The sequence below is a fragment of the Bufo gargarizans genome, chromosome 4, assembly GCF_014858855.1.
Source record: "Bufo gargarizans isolate SCDJY-AF-19 chromosome 4, ASM1485885v1, whole genome shotgun sequence".
Taxonomy (NCBI): Eukaryota; Metazoa; Chordata; class Amphibia; order Anura; family Bufonidae; genus Bufo; species Bufo gargarizans.
In genome coordinates, this window is record NC_058083.1 from 35,518,072 (window position 1) to 35,536,966 (window position 18,895).

Genomic DNA, 18,895 nt, shown 5'->3' on the forward strand with positions numbered 1-18,895 from the left:
AACTTTCAATGATCTCTGCTGCAATCCACACTCAGCCACCTGCAATCACTCCCACAAAACCACACACAGCACTAGAACTCCTTGTTTTTTTAACTCCACTTAATAAGAAGGCCACTTAGTAGAGCAGGCCCCAGGAAGAGCAGGCTCTACAGAGTTTTAGTGGGTTAATTTATGGCACCTGGTTGCCCAGGGCACTCCCCTTAATTAAGCAGAGAAAAAAAAAAAAAAGTTTAAATGGCAGTACTAGAATACCAACACTTAACTTTCAATGATCTCTGCTGCAATCCACACTCAGCCACCTGCAATCACTCCCACAAAACCACACACAGCACTAGAACTCCTTGTTTTTTTTAAGGCCACTTAGTAGAGCAGGCCCCAGGAAGAGCAGGCTCTACAGAGTTTTAGTGGGTTAATTTATGGCACCTGGTTGCCCAGGGCACTCCCCTTAATTAAGAAAAAAAAAAAAAAAAGGTGAAGGATAATATGCATATTATTACTGTTCTGGCCTGCAATCTCCTGCAGGTTGATAGTAAACACAGAATATTAATCAGCTCTGGCATACCCACTACTAAACCAGCGATCTCCTACCCTACAGGTGGGACCCCTTCTTCTGCCATCTGCTTTTCCTCCTTTTCTACATCATCTAATATAGATGAGAATATGTCATCAGGAACATCCAGCTCCTCCTCTCTCTGTTTCTTGCTGACTTTTCTAGGACATGGAGACCAAGGAGGATGATTTGGGAGAAGTAAAGCCAGCAAAAGATGAGGATTGTCATCATTAAAATCTGGACGCCCTAATAGGTGCAAAGTGAATGGTATTGGTTGGCACACTGGCACTGGAATAATAAAGGCTTCCATCTTATTGGTAGTGAATTAGGAAATGTAGAAATAAATAAATAAAACTGATGCAGAATAAGTGTCCCTGCACTGTCCCTACAATCTCCCTGCACTCTCCCTGCAGTCTCCTTCTCCAATATTCCTCTATTAATCATTTTTAGCAACCCTGTCCCTAGAACATAAGCACTTGTCACATCTCTCCCTATGCTCAGCTCACAGGGCAGTGGCGGAGACCATGCAGAATGATGTTTTTTTTTTTCAACTTTAGTTTTTATTGAAAATTTTAAAAGGTATACATCGTACAGTATTGGTAACGCAGTACCAGCATAAGTTCATACAATGAACATAGTGAACAATAAAAAAATTCCTGTACCATAGTGATGAGGTAATAAGGTAAGCATATATTCAGGTGTCAATTCAACTGAGATCGCAGTATCTAGAATTGGAACAAACGTCCCATAATTTTAGGGACCCACCAGGAGTCTGATGCAAGTATGATAGTGTTTTTTTATACCTATGCATATTATTAATTCTGTGTATTATATCTGATTACATCTTTCAATTGCATGTGATCGATAGTTTTGCTGCTAGAAATAGATGTGTTAAGACATTTCTATATTTACTGGGGACAGTGTCCAAGTCCAGATACAGCAAGGCTAAGGAAGGGGAGGGGGCTATATTTTGGCCAGAAATGTCTGCTGCAATCAAGAAAACTTCTCTCCAGAGTGTATCAAGTTTGGGGCAAGACCAAAGGATGTGCAGTAATGTACCACTGTTTCCACATTCCCTTCAGCATAGGTTTGATTTGTTGGGGAACATGTGGCATAATCTGTCTGGGGTATAGTACCATCTTAGTGTAGTTTTCCTAATGGATTCGTAATGTGTGGTACATTTGAGGAGTTTGGCTGATGTGTGCAAGTCCGACGACACCCATTGGGCAGTTGAGAACGATTTTTTTCAATTCTGACACCCAGAAGGCAAAAGATGAGGATTTTTCAAAAGTCGCTTTTTTGCCTAGCATGACATAGATAGGTTTGAGGGGTAAGTTGTTTGACCTTGAGGACGACCACATTTCCAATATGGAGTGGTTTATAATGATAGGCGTGCGTAGGTCTGTTTGGTCTAAATGTCTAATTCTTAGATGTTTGTAGAAGTCTTTGGCCGGTATGTTGTATTTCTCACTTATGTGCTGATATGAGAATAGTTTGGACATAGTTGCTATCTGCGAGATCTTAGTAATTCCCTGGGTTATCCATGTGCTTACCTCTATGTTGGAGTTAAGAATACTTATGCTGTCAAGAGGCAAAATTTCTAAGAGAGGGGTGGGGCTGCGGCAAGTCAAGGCATGGAATTTTTTCCAGTGTTTCAATGCTGCGTTAACTAGGTATGGGTATTGGGAGAAGGAGGGAAGAAAAAATGAGGGTTTTATAGAGCTATGACATCACGGGGGATGGCTATCTGTGGAATGACTCGCTGCACAGTATTATGGGTGATCTCAAGTTCCCAGGCTTCTTACTTTCACTTAGTAACATGTGCAGCCACCAATTTAGGAAAAACTCATTTGTTACCACGAAGTACGAGGAAATTCAGATTCATTCCTAAACTTAAGACTGAATTCCACTTTGAATGCTTTGCTTCGCTCAACACTACCCACTAGCATAATCGACAGAGTACAAATTATTAACAGCTCTAAAGACTCATAGCTAGGATACTGGCACAAAGCAATAAAATGTAATAGTTCTTATAAATAAAACAATAGTAAAATACAATACACATAAAATGAATCCATAAAATAAATGAACACCATGTGGACAGTAAGCAGCGTCACCAATTGGGAGGCACTGCAAAAAGGGTATTACATTGCCTTTTGTTGTATCTCCTCAATATAACTGATCATAAATATGATGTCTGGACGGTATAGAAATAAATCACCAGTCTTCAGTATTTCACTGAAGCAACTGTATAAAACCAGTGTGCACACTGAGCTAACACTGCTGATCTTGAGCGCACGGTTGAATCGAGATGGAAATATGCCAAATGCATGCTGATGAGATTGCTCAGACGATTACCTATGTAGATGAGGTTGACATTCTTAGTCACTGTAGAATGGATAGTGCAGAGGAGCTGGGTGATGAATGTTAATATTAATTTACTCACGGTATCCGGCTCTACTCGTCATCTGCTTGGCTAAATAAATAAACGTTATGGAATCTTATCTAGCCGGATGTCTAATTGCCTCCAACTAGTTTTCCATGATTATTGATTAGAGGATCTAACCACACTCAGCACATGTCTCTACATCAGGGGTGCACAACTTTTTTCGGTCTGAGGCCGCATTGGCACTTTGCTCTATTGTAAGAGGCCCCCCCCCCCCCCCAAAAAAAAAAAATGTTGACCGGCACTCATTTGTATCGACCTATTATGCCGATGCAAAGTGAATGGGGAGAAAATGATCGTTATCTTAGTCATTCTACCCACAGTACCATCTTTATCGGTGGCACATCCGTGATTTCACAGAGAGATGGGCTGACGATTATCGCACATCTTTCTTCCAGATAAAATATGCAAATCAGCCAGAAAACACGAGTGATTGCTTGTTTATCGGCTGATTAGCGGCAAAATTATACAGGCCAGGATATTGGGAATGAGCATCCCGATAAGCATTGGTTCCCAGTAATTGGCCCGAATATCATGCAGTGTAATAACGGCTTAAAGGGGTTTACAGTAAAAATGATTTTTTTTTAAGCACGTTCCTGCAGGATAGCCCCTGAAACTGAAGATTTATACTCATCTGCTCAATGCTGCTTCAGTCCTCCGCACCACCCCCACTGTCTCCATCTTCTGGTCCCAGCACTGTTTACATTAATTTAGCTATGGGCATAGTCACATGACTGGCTTCAGCGATGATGTGGCCACAAGCAGAATTTTACTGCAGAAGCCAGTCATTGGCTGGAGCAGTGCGTGTGACCATGTCCATGCACTGCCAGGTGTAAACAGAGCAGGGACCAGAAGATGGAGACAGCGGGGGCAGTCTCGGGCAGGAAAGCATGAATGTTCTGTTTCAGGGGACATGCAGCGGGAACTTGTTAAAGAAACATTTCTACCGGAAAACCCCTTTAAGTGGTGGCATTCCCTCCCATCTTGCCTCCTATTCATAAATCAGCGCTTTCCTTCACTGCAGAGGACGGCGCTCACTGTTATTACCACCTCCTGCCCCCCAGTTATAGGTGCCCTTCAATAACTAGTAAACACTTTCCATTAATAGTGGAAGAGTGCTTATTGGTTAACCATTTACCGACCAGACCTGAAAAGTCCTTAAAGGGGTTGGCCCATTTTGGATATTTGGGGCATATCGCTAGGATATTCCCCCAACGTCTGATAGGTGCGGATCCCACCTCACTTATACTTAGAATAAGGCCTGCGCAGTTCCGGAGGGTGCACTGCGCATGCATAGCCACCCTCAATTCATTCTTAAGGGAGCTCCGACGATTTTCGGAAATCCCATACAAATAAATGGTAGGCGCACAGCACAAGCATGGCCACCACTCCATTCACTACCATGGGGCCTATGGTAGTAGCCGAGGCTATTTTAGGTGCTCTCATAAGAATGATTGGAGGGTGGTCGCGCATGCACGGTGCTCCCTTTTGAACTTTGTGGGCTCCATTCTAAGTACAGGTGCGGGTCCCAAATCAGGGGGAATATCCTAGCAATGTGCCCCCAATGTCCAAGATGGGTCAACCCCTTTACTGACCAAGCACTTTTTTTGCGATTAAGCACAAATAGTTCAAACGGTTGTAACGCTATTATTTGTTGGACTACCAAAATAATTTTTGCAACATTTTTTACATGACACATTGGGGTTTATAATATATTTTTTGTTTTATTTAGGGGAAACTATACAATTTTTTTTTTAAAAGGTCATGTTTTTTTCAAACCATAGCTTTTTTTTTTATATACAAACTAATTATTAAATTAAATAAATTATTATAATGAGTTCCCTATTTTGTGTCAGCCGTTTGGTTATATAATATGTATAGTTTCAGATGAATGGGGTGATAATGCTAATGGTTTTGGTTGGTGACCCGTTTCAGCCAGTGGTTGGCTGAGTGGACCTTTTTTTTTAGCATTTCCTCCTTTGGATCAGGGACCAAGAAGTGGAGATCAGTAGGCAGTGAAGCAGCGTGGAAATAGAAGCAGTGGGGTGAGGGTGACTATGACTTATTTTTCATTTTTAACTTACAGTGAGTAACAGTATGCATGAAAAAAATTATACTACAGGAAACCATCTGTAAGATTCTCACCTGTCTCGCACTCCGGTGTGACCAAAAAGGGTCCTCGTGGAGCTGCGGGACAGGTTACGCGTGTCTCCATTGATACACCAGGTCCGACCCCTTTGCGAACGGACGCGGGGAATGCATGGCTTTTGGGGACAGCTTGGCCGGGCTAGTGGCAGTGCTCTGCGGCCAAGCTTGTCCAGTGCCTATTGCGGATTCCATTCCGGTGTCCATGTCGACGCGCTCACGCACTCTTGCTGAGCCTGTCGTGCATCCGCGTGCACGTTTAAAAACTGGTTCGTAAGGGGATACTCTTATGCACTTCGCCGACCAGCAAAGGGAATAGCACCTGGCCGCAAGTGTAGATTAGGGGGCTAGCATTGGTCTAATTTACTAATGACCAAAGCCTTGTACACAGGTATAGGGCAGGATCATGACCTATAGGGAGTGGACACTTAGCGTCCTGGGATTTGTTAGCAGGCACATAAAAGGTGGCCTCCCAGGTCGTTCAGTGCCCACTGTTATCCTTCCTTATCCAGGTACAGGTCAGTACTGCTAGCTACTGACTGAAGATTGCTGGGACTCCGTCCGTTCCAGTGGGACCCGGGATCTGGGACTTTCCATGACGCATCTGTTTACCTGGCAAGTTGCACAGAGACGTATGCACGGATCGGGACTACTCCTGGCTTTCCTTCGTTTTTTGTTTGCCTGATATTTGCCCAGTGAAGTTTACCTGGACTTTGTTTATTCTGTTAATAAACCCCTTTGACTTCATCCTCACTGGTCTATTTCGTTGATGCCCTGCATTACAGAACAGTGGGCCCAACAAACACTTGGACATGGAAAGAATCCAGCAGCAGCTAACTGCGTTAACAGGAGCAGTTAATCTGTTAACCCAATGACGCCCAAATGTGCCGGCAGTCACTGCAGCTGAAATCCAGAAGCAACTGTCTACTGTGATGGGGAGGTTCGGCAGCTGCACCAAGGAGCTTAAACGTTACCCATCACGATCGCAAGACACCAAGTGGAGCCGGAGATTCCTCTGCCTGACTCCTTCACAGGAGATAGATAGGAAATCTTAAACTTCAGGGACTCCTGTCTTTTATATTTCCAGGTGCGGCCGATACAGTCAGGTCCATAAATATTGGGACATCAACACAATTCTAACATTTTTGGCTCTATACACCACCACAATGGATTTGAAATAAAACAAACAAGACTGTGCAGACTGTGAACTTTAATTTGAGGGTATTTACATCCAAATCAGGTGAACGGTGTAGGAATTAAAATAGTTTGCATATGTGCCTCCCACTTGAGGGTAGAATGGTCGACTAGCTTTACACCTTCATGGCCACATCCAGGGGCCACCAAGCCGGCAAAAGAGCCAATAGAGGTTGGGTCCTCCCATCTTACACAAGCGGAACGAGCTTGTCGCCAACAGAAAGGTCTGTGACTGTTTTGTGGAAAAGCAGGACATCTTGTTAAGACCTGTCCCCTTCTGTCGGTGGGAAACTAATGTACCTATGAGGCATAGAGGAGAACCTCATAGGTGCTATTATCCCTCCTCCAACTCGAGTGATTGTACCCATTTCACTACAGTGGCAAGACAAAGTCCATGTGTTTTCTGCACTGATTGATTCTGGAGCAGCAGGGAATTTTATGGACTCAGTCTTGGTGCATCGACTTGGCATCCCGCTTATCCAGCCAAAGACCACCCTGTCAGTGACCGCTATTGATGGATCTTCTCTCCAGTATGGTCGTGCTGTGTGGATGACGCCCGGGATGCAAGTAACAGTGGTAGCTGATCATCGGGAGACCTTAAGCCTTTTTGTCCTGGACATGCCATCCACTCCTGTGATTTTGGGTCTCCCTTGGTTGAGACTACATAATCCGATGGTGGACTGGTGCTCAGGTCAGATTTGCCGGTGGAGTACTGAATTCCTCACTTGGTGCATTTGTCCTGAGTTGCCACTTGCCTCCACAGAAGTATTAAGTACATTATCCCAGCATTACCATCACTTCCAGGACATGTTAAGTCCACAGGGGGCTTATGTGTTACCTCCCCATATGTCATATGATTGTCCCATAGATCTGTTGCCAGGTACCATGCCACCCCGGGGACATCTATATAATCTCACTGGGCCTGAAATTCAGGCCCAGCGTGATTATATTAAAGAGAATCTCGAGAAGAGTTTCATTCGTCCATCCACTTCCCCCGCTGGAGGCTTGAGACCCTGCATCGATTTTAGCGCCCTCAATAGGATCACGGTGAAGAACCGGTACCCTCTGCCTCTGATTGACGATTTGTTTTCTCAGGTGGCAGGGGCCCGGATCTTCACCAAACTCGATTTGAGTGGTGCATATAACTTGGTATGCGTCAGATAGGGTGATGAATGTAAGACTGCATTCAACACCAGGGACGGGAATTACAAGTATCTCGTTATGCCTTTTGGTCTCTGTAATGCTCCTGCGGTCTTCCAGGAGTTCATCAATGATGTCCTCAGGGATTTCTTAGGTAGATTTGTTGTTGTCTATTTAGACGACATACTAATCTACTCGTCAGATCTGGTGTCTCATCGGAGTTTCAGGTTTTCCAGAAACTGAGGGAGAACCGCCTCTTTGCCAAACTAGAGAAGTGTCTGTTTGAGGTAACGGAATTGCCTTTTCTGGGGTACATTATCTCAGAAAGGGGACTGGCTATGGATCCATCCAAACTTTCTGCTGTCTTGGATTGGCCTCAGCCTAAGGATCTGAAGGGACTGCAGCGTTTCTTAGGCTTTGCCAACTTCTACCGCAATTGTGGTACTTCTCATAAACCTCACTAAGAAAGAAGCTAATATTTCAAAGTGGACCAGAGAGGAGGACAGAGCCTTTGAGATGCTAAAGAAGGACTTTTGCACTGCGCCAATCCTTACTCATCCAGACACTTCCCGGCCTTTTGTCCTGAAGGTCGACACCTCCACGGTGGTTGTTGGGGCAGTTCTTTCACAGTATTCTGGGGACCCTGAGAGGTTACATCCCTGTGCCTTCTTCTCTCGGAAGCTCTCTCCAGCCGAGTATAATTATGACATCGGCAATAGAGAGCTTCTCGGAGTAAAATTGGCTTTTCAAGAGTGGAAACATTGGCTAGAGGGTGCGGAACATCCCATTACAGTTTACACTGACCACAAAGATTTTGCGTACCTAGACACTGCCAAAAGACTCAACTCCCAACAAGCTCGGTGGGCATTGTAAGTTGGGTCCTCGATTCATTGGTCCATACCCGGTGATAGAGAAGATCAACCGAGTTAAGTACAAGGTTGCTCTTCCACCATCGATTCAAGGAGTGAACACCTTTCATGTATCACTTCTCAAAACCCTTCATTCAGACTCCACCCCCGTTGGTGGTCTAAGGGGTGCCAGAGTTCGAGGTGAACAGGATTTTGGACTCTCGTTTTGTCCAGAGGTCTCTCCATTACTTGGTAGACTGGAAGGGCTTTGGTCCAGAGGAGAGATGTTGTGTACCTGCTTGTCAGGTTCATGCGGATGACTTGGTGGCAGCTTTCCACGGGGATAATCCGAGGAAAGTTAGCTTGGAGTCTTCTGAGCCGTCTCCTCGAGGTGCTAAGATCCTCACCTGTCTCGCACTCCGGTGTGACCAAAAAGGGTCCTCGTGGAGCTGCGGGGCAGGTTACGTGTGTCCCCATTGATACACCAGCTCCGATTCCTTTGTAAACCAACGCGGGTGTGCGTTCGCATGTGCGCTGGAGGGGAAGACTGCATGGCTTTCGGGGACAGCTTGGCCGGGCAAGTGGCAGTGCGCTGCGGCCGAGCTTGTCTCCGATGCCTATTGCGGATTCCATTCCTATGTCCATGTCGACGCGCTCGTGTACTCTTGCAGAGCCTGTCGTGCATCTGCGTGTACGTTCGAAAACAGGTTTGCAAGGGGATACGCGGTCACGCGTACGCGCTTCGCCAACGAGCGAAGGGAATAGCACCTGGCCGCAATTTCAAAGTAGATTATGGGGCCGGCGTTGGTCTAATTGACCAATGATCAACCAAAGCCTTGTACACAGGTGTAGTGAAGGATCATGACCTATGAAGAGTGGACACTTAGCACCCTGGGATTTGTTAGCAGGCACATTAAAGGTGGCCTCCCAGGTAGTTCAGTGCCTACTGTTATCCTTCCTTATCCATGTGCAGGTCAGTATTGCTAGCCAGTGATGGTCAGTTCGCAGTATTCGCCAGCGAACACATGTGGGCTGCCATCTTGACTCACCTGTCCGGCAATGCACAGGTAAGCCCTTACCTGTGCCTGTGCCGGGAGCCGGTCTGAAATCAAATGCAGTCACCGGGAGCAGGCAGTTACGAGAACAGCCCGATGAAGGCCCCCGGAGGCTGTTCTCCGAACTGCCTGCTCCCGATGACCGCTTTTGATTTCAGACCGGCTCCCAGCACAGGCACAGGTAAGGGCTTACCTGTGCATCACCAGATGGGTGAGTCAAGATGGCAGCCCAGATGTGTTCACTGGCGAACACTGCGTACTGACCATCACTGCTGCTAGTTACTGACTGAAGATTTCTGGGACCCAGGACCTGGGACTTTCCGTGATCGGGACTACTCCTGGCTTTCCTTCGTATTTTGTTTGCCTGATATTTGCCCAGTGAAGTTTACCTGGGCTTTGTTTACTTTGTTAATAAACCCCTTTGACTTCATCCTCACTGGTCTGTTTCGTTGGTGCCGTGCATTACACCATATTTAAGAAAAAATAACTGTTGTAAAGGAGCTGTATAGTATTAGAAAAACATGGCTTACTTTCTTCTGTTCATTAATTGTGTTCAGTCAGAGAATGTAGCTAGCTTCTCTTCACTGAGATGGCACTGGAACACAGCGCTCCTGTTAAAAGGCCTCTCAGGTGTCATGGTCACAATTGATGTACAGAACATGTCAGGAAGGGGATACATTTATATTCATAGCTAATCCTCAGGACAGCCCACCAATACCTAATCAATGATAGTCGAACACCGCACACCCCTGCCGATCAGCTCTTCTGCAGTAGCCCCAGTGCCAGAAGTCAGCACAGGAAGTATACAACTCCATCCATTGATGGATGAATTGATGGATCCACTAAACGGTGCAGTAGTCGTACGCCTGCCAATCAGATATTTATGGCCTGATTTAAAGGGATTGGCCCATATTGCGCTGTGGTTGCATATCACTAGATTGGCGGGTCCCACCTCTATCCCCAAAGTGAATGTACGGAGTGGTCTCCATTCACTTTTATGGGAGTTCTGAAAAGAGGAGAGTGCCCACACTCAGCTATTTTCAGAACTCCCTTAAAAGTGAATTGAACGCATACCATGCAAGCATGGCCGCCTCTCCATTTACCTCTACAAGAGTTGTATAAATAGCTGAGCTCACACTAGGCTATTTTTGGCACCGTTCTAAAGATGCAGTAGGTACAGACCTCAGGGGTGGGACCTGCACCTTTCAGCCATTGCTGGCATATGCGAGTTGGGCCAACCCCTTTAAGCCCAGAAAATCCATGATCCACTCTTTTTTAGTCTTTGACCAAAGTCTCAAACAGTCTTGAAAAAGTCTGACAGCAACATCAAAGTGGTAAGGGACAGAGAACAAGCTCCTTCTCTCACCATATCAGCCACTGCAGTGTCACAGGGTGTCGAGAGGATTCCATGGAAGTGAGGGGTCTAACAATGGCCACCAGGCCTGTCATATGTGAATATCTATTAGGTACTATCAAAGGCAGGGCCTAATATGCATGATGTCAGATTTAGGAACCATGCATTCAACCGAAGCCTGTTTTGTGATCCACAATTTGCCGATCTGCAAAACACAGATACAAGCAGGCTTAGACTGGCCCACAGGGGTACAGGTGAGTCCCCTGGTGGGCCATTAGTCTCCTGCCCCCTGCACAAGTGGCACATACAGTAACACAGTAGATTACTGCACTACATACATATATTCAATGTACAGCCCCTCCACCAGCCTATGTTCATATAAAAATCTTGATAGATTATTAAAGAAACTCCCCAGCTTATTATTATAGACACAATCAAAGCTGAGATGACTTCTAGGTATGGAAAAAAGCTAGCGAGTATCTTCCTTTCCCTAGGACCTACCTTCTCAAGGTCACTGCAGGGACCCCCATATTCAATCATCTGGTAACATCTCGATGCTGTGTGACCAGGTAATATTTTAATGTATCCATATGGTGGGCCCCCAAAATAGATTTTACTGGTGGGCCCTAGGCACCCAAGTCTGACACTGGATACAAGCCATGTGCTCTCTGCATTTTGCAGAACAATTTCTGACCCATAGTAGATAATTGTCCTATCCTTGTCTGTAATGTGGACAAGAATAGGACCTGTTCTATATATTTTTTTTTTTTTTGATGATGCCACTGTATGTGCATACTGTATGCATCTTTTGTAGCCTTATTGAAGTAATTGGGGCTTGGATCAGATGCGGACAAAAAACGTGTTCAGGTGCATGAGCCCTTACAGCAATTGACATAATACACTGCAATACATACATTATGGTCTATGTTGTAGCCAATCAAAGGATTACAAGACCAAATCCACTACTGTTACATAGAAAAAATGTTAAATGAATGAAAAAAAAAAAAAGAAGATTTTTATATTTTTTGGATTACAAATACATTTGTATTCTATAAAACAACTATAAATAATTGTTACTGTTGTATCACTATATTTATCCGCGACAGTGAACACTGTAAAAAAAAATAAAAAAGCAAAAAAAAAAATCCATAATTGTTTTTGTTTTTGTTTATGCCAACTTCTCTAAAATGCAATAAACTGATTATAAAGTTGGATGTACCCCCCAAATTTCAATGAACTGCAACTCGTCCCACAAAAAACAAGTCATCATATGGCTCTATGGATGAAAAAGTAATTTTCTGCTCTAAGTTACAGCTGTAGCTTTCAACCCAGAGAGACGGCTACAGCTGTCATTCAGAACTGAGGGGAGTGGCTATGAAACCTCAAAGTGAAGCCCCGCCCTGGACACTTGCGGGAGCAGAATTTGACTGAATAAAAGTAAATATTCTCACTACTCCTGATAACAAATGTTTCACAGAGATTTGCTTTGTACAGATCTCTCCTTCAGACCCTACCTAGTGCTATCAGCAGTTTAGCATGGTTAGAACTACTGACAACCCCCCTTTACATTTTTAAAGACCCTAATACTGGGCAACTAACACACACTGATGTCCTAAAATGAACACCAAAAGTTCCATAAAAAGGGGTGCTATAGGTGCGTCCAGTATACTTTCTCTCTGGATTTCTCAGAACCAGATTTATAACACTTTGGGGCACATTTATTAAGATTGGCGTTTTAGACACCGGTCTTAATAACCCCCATACCCATCAGTGGATACACCAAAGTTATGAAGAACAGGCCTCTATATAACTTCGGCGGATCCACCGCCATTTCTAAATGTAAGACAGCTTCCTTGCTGTCTTACATTTAGACAATTTTCTACACCTAAAACACGTGTAGAAAATGACGACTGAGTTAGGCCTGTCGACCCATCCCCTTCCCTGCCCACCAAACCTGGCATTAGCGGGGAGAAGACGCAAATTGCAGTGCAAAGGACCTTTGTGCCGCAATCTCTGCCAGAAATACGCCTAATATTGGCGTTTTTATGCTTATTAAATGACCCCCTTTGTATATAAATGACTTTTATAACAGGAAGTAACCCAGAATCAAAGCAAAAACGCCAAACGCCTTTCAGTTGTATCATTTTGCTGCAATTCATAATTTTCACATTAAAGCGTAATCTTTTTAGACCCCAGTATCCTCTTTATTAATTCTGCAAAGCAGGAACACGTAATTTGACATGTGTCGCGCAACATTTCGTCTCAACAAATTTTATTAATGATAGGCTATGGTGTCGCACTGACATGTGACATGCTGCGACTGCCACACTAAGATGGATTTTTCTGCGACTGTCGCATCGCAGTCACAACTTGTCACATGTTGCAGTGCAACACCATAGACTATCATTATAAAAATTGTCACGTGACATTGGTGCGACATCAATGTCGCTCGACACATGTAGCAGTGTAGTTGTGCCCTACGTGTCATGCGACTTATTGTCGTTGTGTAGCCCTAGCCTAAAGCTGACCTACAGCAGTGAAGAAAAATTGCTGGGTTGTTTCGGAAACCTGGAGTAAAACTGTGTGTATGTGGAGACTAAGGGCCTGTGAGCTTCTATTGGCTGATAAGGGACATGTGACCGTGTGTATGGCAGTTGGAATATGAAAAGAAAAGCTTGCAGGCTTGTATTGAATAATGCAGGTCATTTTTGGGGAATATCTCAGGAACAGTATGCCCTAGAGAGCTGTGACCCCCACAGGATTTATTTTAGGTAGCAAGGGATGTGTATACCAAGTTTCAATTACATCAATGGTTGCGTTTTTGAGTGATCACAGATCATTCATACACACATATATACGTCCTCTTTTATTTTATATATATATATATATATATATATATATATATAGATACAAGTGTGCTTTGTTATATTCTTGGCTTGTAACAGAAAGATGAGATGTTCCTTCTGTTAATCCTTTTGATGACGTGTTCTGTATGGTGCTTCAGATTCTGTAAGGTTTCTGAATGTTTACCCAGCTTGTTTAGTTAGGCTTACTGGAATTATACTATGACAGACACATTCTACAGTATATGAGAAGACTGGGTCTAGAGGAGACACCATTTTATGAAAATGGCATGAGGAACTGTATCCATCCATGCAAAGAAAGCCTCAAGGATTAGTGCTACATTGGTAGCAATGCTTTTGTATTTGCACTTTATATTTGAGGGGTTTTATGAGGCTGAGGCTGCTATTGTTCCAGGCACAGCGCTACTCCAGTACGTGAACCATGTGTGATAGTGCAGCTAAACCCAGGTATGACATATGGTCAAGAGTGGCTTTTTATTCTAATCTAATCTTTATATTGGTAGATGGACAATTGTACATGACCTTAACTCAAAGAGGCTCAACACATCCTGAGAGGCAAGATGCAAGAGGAGCAGCTTGTGTGCCACAAGATGTCTATCCAGTATGTAGTTATGTTAAAGGGAACCTGTCACCGGGATTTTGGGTATAGAGCTGAGGACATGGGTTGCTAGATCGCTGCTAGCACATCCGCAATACCCAGTCCCCATAGCTCTGTGTGCTTTTATTGTGTAAAAAAAAAAAACGTTTGATGCATATGCAAATGAACCTGAGATGAGTCCTATCCCTGAGATGAGTCAGGGACAGGACACATCTCAGGTTAATTTGCATATGTATAAATTTATTTTATTTTTTACACAATAAAAGCACACAGAGCTATGGGGACTGGGTATTGCGGATGTGCTAGCAGCGATCTAGCAACCCATGTCCTGAGCTCTATACACAAAATCCCAGTGACAGGTTCCCTTTAAAGGGATTTTCCGGGATATTAATGGCCTTTCCTCAGGACAGGTTATTAACCCCTTAGTGACCACCCATACACCTTTTTACGGTGGTCACTAATGGGCCTTAGGCTGGGCTGCTGCTTTTTCATAGCGGCCCGGTCTAAGCGCTGCACGGGTCCCCCATACAGTGGAGAGTGGCGACCTGACATTCACATGAGAGCCACGGTCCTGCTCTAATAGCCCGGACTGACAGGAGTGACAATCCGGACTGTTTAACGCTTAACATGTCGCGGGCAATGGCATCCGCTGCATGTAAAGCGCTGACAAAGGGAGCGGACTCCCTCTGTTTTCCATCTGCACCCCGCAAATGCAATCGCAAATTAGTGGTGTGTGTAAATGTAGGCTGGGGTCTGATGTAGGACCCAAGCCTGCCTTGCGTAGTTTCTAGCAGGCTGTGACTCTCTGGTCAATGTCAGTATAGCACTGACATTAAATCACAATGTACTATAGTGCGGATAGCGAATTGTATTTTAAAAGCAATCAAAATGTTGCCTCTTATAGTCCCCTTGTAGGACTAAGTGGTAAAAAAATAACACATTTATTAAATAAAAAAAAAGATGCTTTTTTTTCAGTTGAAAATATGCTTTTCAATGAAAAAAAACAACTAAAAAATCTCCCCCAAATGTTTGGTATCGCCGTGTCCATAATGAACCAGACTACATAAATATCATGTAAATTGTAAAAAAATAAAGAAATGACAGAATTGCTCATTTATTCTTAGTTGCCACTACATTTTTTTTTTATAGCAAGTGATCAAAAAGTGGAATTTACTCTAATATGATACCAATGGAAACTACAAGTCATTCTGCAAAAAATAACCCTCACACAACTGCATAGACAGAAAAATAAAAAAGTCATGGGTCTTTGGCAGCGGAAATGCAAAAAAATGTTTTTCCATTTAAATAAAGGGGTTTTATTGCACAAAAGTAGTAAAACGTAAAAAAAAAAGATATACATTTAGTATCACTGTAATTGTACTGACCCAGAGAATAAATATATTATGTTATTTATACCGAAAAATAAAAACCATTACATTTATAACATAAAAATTCAGTGGCAGTATTGCTGTTTTTCCCATTTCCTTACCAGAAAGAGTTAATACAAGTTAATCAGAAAGTTAAGTGTACCCCAAAATGGCACTATTAAAAACTGCTACTTTTCCCGGAAAAAAAAAACAAGCCCTCATACGGCTATATAGAAGAAAAAATAAAAAAGTTATAGCTCTTGGAAGGCAACGATGCAAACTGGAAGAAAAGATCTTCGTCAGTAAGGCCCAAAACAGGCTGGTCACTAAAGGGTTAATATGAGATCGGAGGAGGTCCGACTCCCGACACCCCTGCCAATCAGCTATTTGAGGAAACCGTGGCTCTCACAACAGCTCTGGTGAGCAGCATGGCCTCCTCACAGCATACCAAGCACAGTGCCTTCATTGAATAGCAGGTGTTCTTGGTAATGTAGCTGAGCCCCTTTTACTTGAATAAGACTAAGCTACAGTCATGTGAAAAAATTAGGACACCCTTTTGAAAGCATGTGGTTTTTTGTAACATTTTTAATAAAAGGTTATTTCATCTCTGTTTCAACAATACAGAGAGATTAAAGTAATCCAACTAAACAAAGAAAACTGAAGAAAAGTCTTTTCAAGATCTTCTGTAAATGTCATTCTACAAAAATGCCTATTCTAACTGAGGAAAAAGATAGGACACCCTCACATGTATTCCCTCTTAAATTGGCTCAGATCTCACACAGGTATATCACACCAGGTGCACATAATTAGTAGATCGTTACTCTGCATGTTGAATGAGGCTTGCCCTATTTAAACCTCAGACATTTAGTTTGGTGTGCTCCTGACTGTTGAAGTGAGAGTGAGCACCATGGTGAGAGCAAAAGAGCTGTCAGAGGACTTCAGAAAAAAGATTGTAGCAGCCTATGAGTCTGGGAAGGGATTTAAAAAGATCTCAAAAGATTTTGAAATCAGCCATTCCACTGTCCGGAAGATAGTCTACAAGTGGAGGGCTTTCAAAACAACTGCCAACATGCCCAGGACTGGTCGCCCCAGCAAGTTCACCCCAAGAGCAGACCGCAAGATGCTAAAAGAGGTCTCCAAAAACCCTAAAGTGTCATCTCGAGAACTACAGCAGGCTCTGGCTACTGTTGATGTAGAAGTACATGCCTCTACAATCAGAAAGAGACTGTACAAGTTTAACTTGCATGGGAGGTGTGCAAGGAGGAAACCTTTGCTTTCCAAGAGAAACATCGAGGCCAGACTGACATTTGCCAGAGATAAAGTTGACAAAGACCAGGACTTCTGGAATAATGTTCTTTGGACAGATGAGTCCAAAATTGAATTATTTGGACACAACAGCAGAGGACATGTTTGGCGTAAACCAAACACAGCATTCCAAGAAAAGAACCTCATACCAACTGTGAAGCATGGAGGTGGAAGTGTCATGGTTTGGGGCTGCTTTGCTGCAGCAGGACCTGGTCAGCTCACCATCATAGAATCCACGATGAATTCTACTGTGTATCAGAAGGTGCTTGAAGAACATGTGAGACCATCAGTTAGAAAATTAAAGCTGAAGCGGAACTGGACCATGCAACATGACAATGACCCAAAACATACTAGTAAATCAACCAAAGATTGGCTGAAAAAGAAGAAATGGAGAGTCCTGGAATGGCCAAGTCAAAGTCCAGATTTGAATCCCATTGAGATGCTGTGGGGTGACTTGAAAAGGGCTGTACGTGCAAGAAACCCCTCAAACATCTCACAGCTGAAAAAGTTCTGCATTGAGGAGTGGGGTAAAATTTCCTCAGACCGATGTCGAAGACTGGTAGATGGCTACAAGAACCGTCTCACTGCAGTTATTTCAGCCAAAGGAGGTAACACTCGCTATTAGGGGCAAGGGTGTCCTATCTTTTTCCTCAGTTAGAATAGGCATTTTTGTAGAATGACATTTACAGAAGATCTTGAAAAGACTTTTCTTCAGTTTTCTTTGTTTAGTCGGATTACTTTAATCTCTCTGTATTGTTGAAACGGAGATGAAATAACCTTTTATTAAAAATGTTACAAAAAACCACATGCTTTCAAAGGGTGTCCTAATTTTTTCACATGACTGTATGTCTAGGCCATGTGACCAATAAACGTGATGTCACATTTCCTAGGACTGAGTGCAACAGCCTCTTTATACAGCTGATCGTGGGGGTTTTGTGAGTCAGACCCCTAATGATCAGATATACAGTCAGTTCCATAAATATTGGGACATCAACACAATTCTAACATTTTTGGCTCTATACACCACCACAATGCATTTGAAATGAAACGAACAAGATGTGATTTAACTGCAGACTGTCAGCTTTAATTGGAGGGTATTTACATCCAAATCAGGTGGATTGTGAAGGAATTACAACAGTTTTCATATGTGCTTCCCACTTGTTAAGGGACCAAAAGAAATGGGACAATTGGCATCTCAGCTGTTCCATTGCCAGGTGTGTGTTATTTCCTCCTTATCCCAATTACAATGAGCAGATAAAAGGTCCAGAGTTCATTTCAAGTGTGCTATTTGCACTTGGAATCTGTTGCTGTCAACTCTCAAGATGAGATCCAAAGAGCTGTCACTATCAGTGAAGCAAGCCATCATTAGGCTGAAAAAACAAAACAAACCCATCAGAAAGATAGCAAAAACATTAGGCGTTGCCAAAACAACTGTTTGGAACATTCTTAAAAAGAAGGAACGCACTGGTGAGCTCAGCAACACCAAAAGACCCGGAAGACCACGGAAAACAACTGTGGTGGATGACCGTAGAATTCTTTCCCTGGTGAAGAAAACACCCTTCACAACAGTTGGCCAGATCAAGAACACTCTCCAGGAGGTAGGTGTATGTGTGTCAAAGTCAACAATCAAGATAAGACTTCACCAGAGTGAATACAGAGGGTTCACCACAAGATGTAAACAATTGGTGAGCCTCAAAAACAGGAAGGCCAGATTAGAGTTTGCCAAACGACATCTAAAAAAGCCTTCACAGTTCTGGAACAACATCCTATGGACAGAGGAGACCAAGATCAACTTAGACTAGAGTGATGGGAAGAGAAGAGTATAGAGAAGGAAAGGAACTGCTCATGATCCTAAGCATACCACCTCATCAGTGAAGCATGGTGGTGGCAGTGTCATGGCGTGGGCATGTATGGCTGCCAATGGAACGGGTTCTCTTGCATTTATTGATGATGTGACTGCTGACAAAAGCAGCAGGATGAATTCTGAAGTGTTTCGGGCAATATTATCTGCTCATATTTAGACAAATGC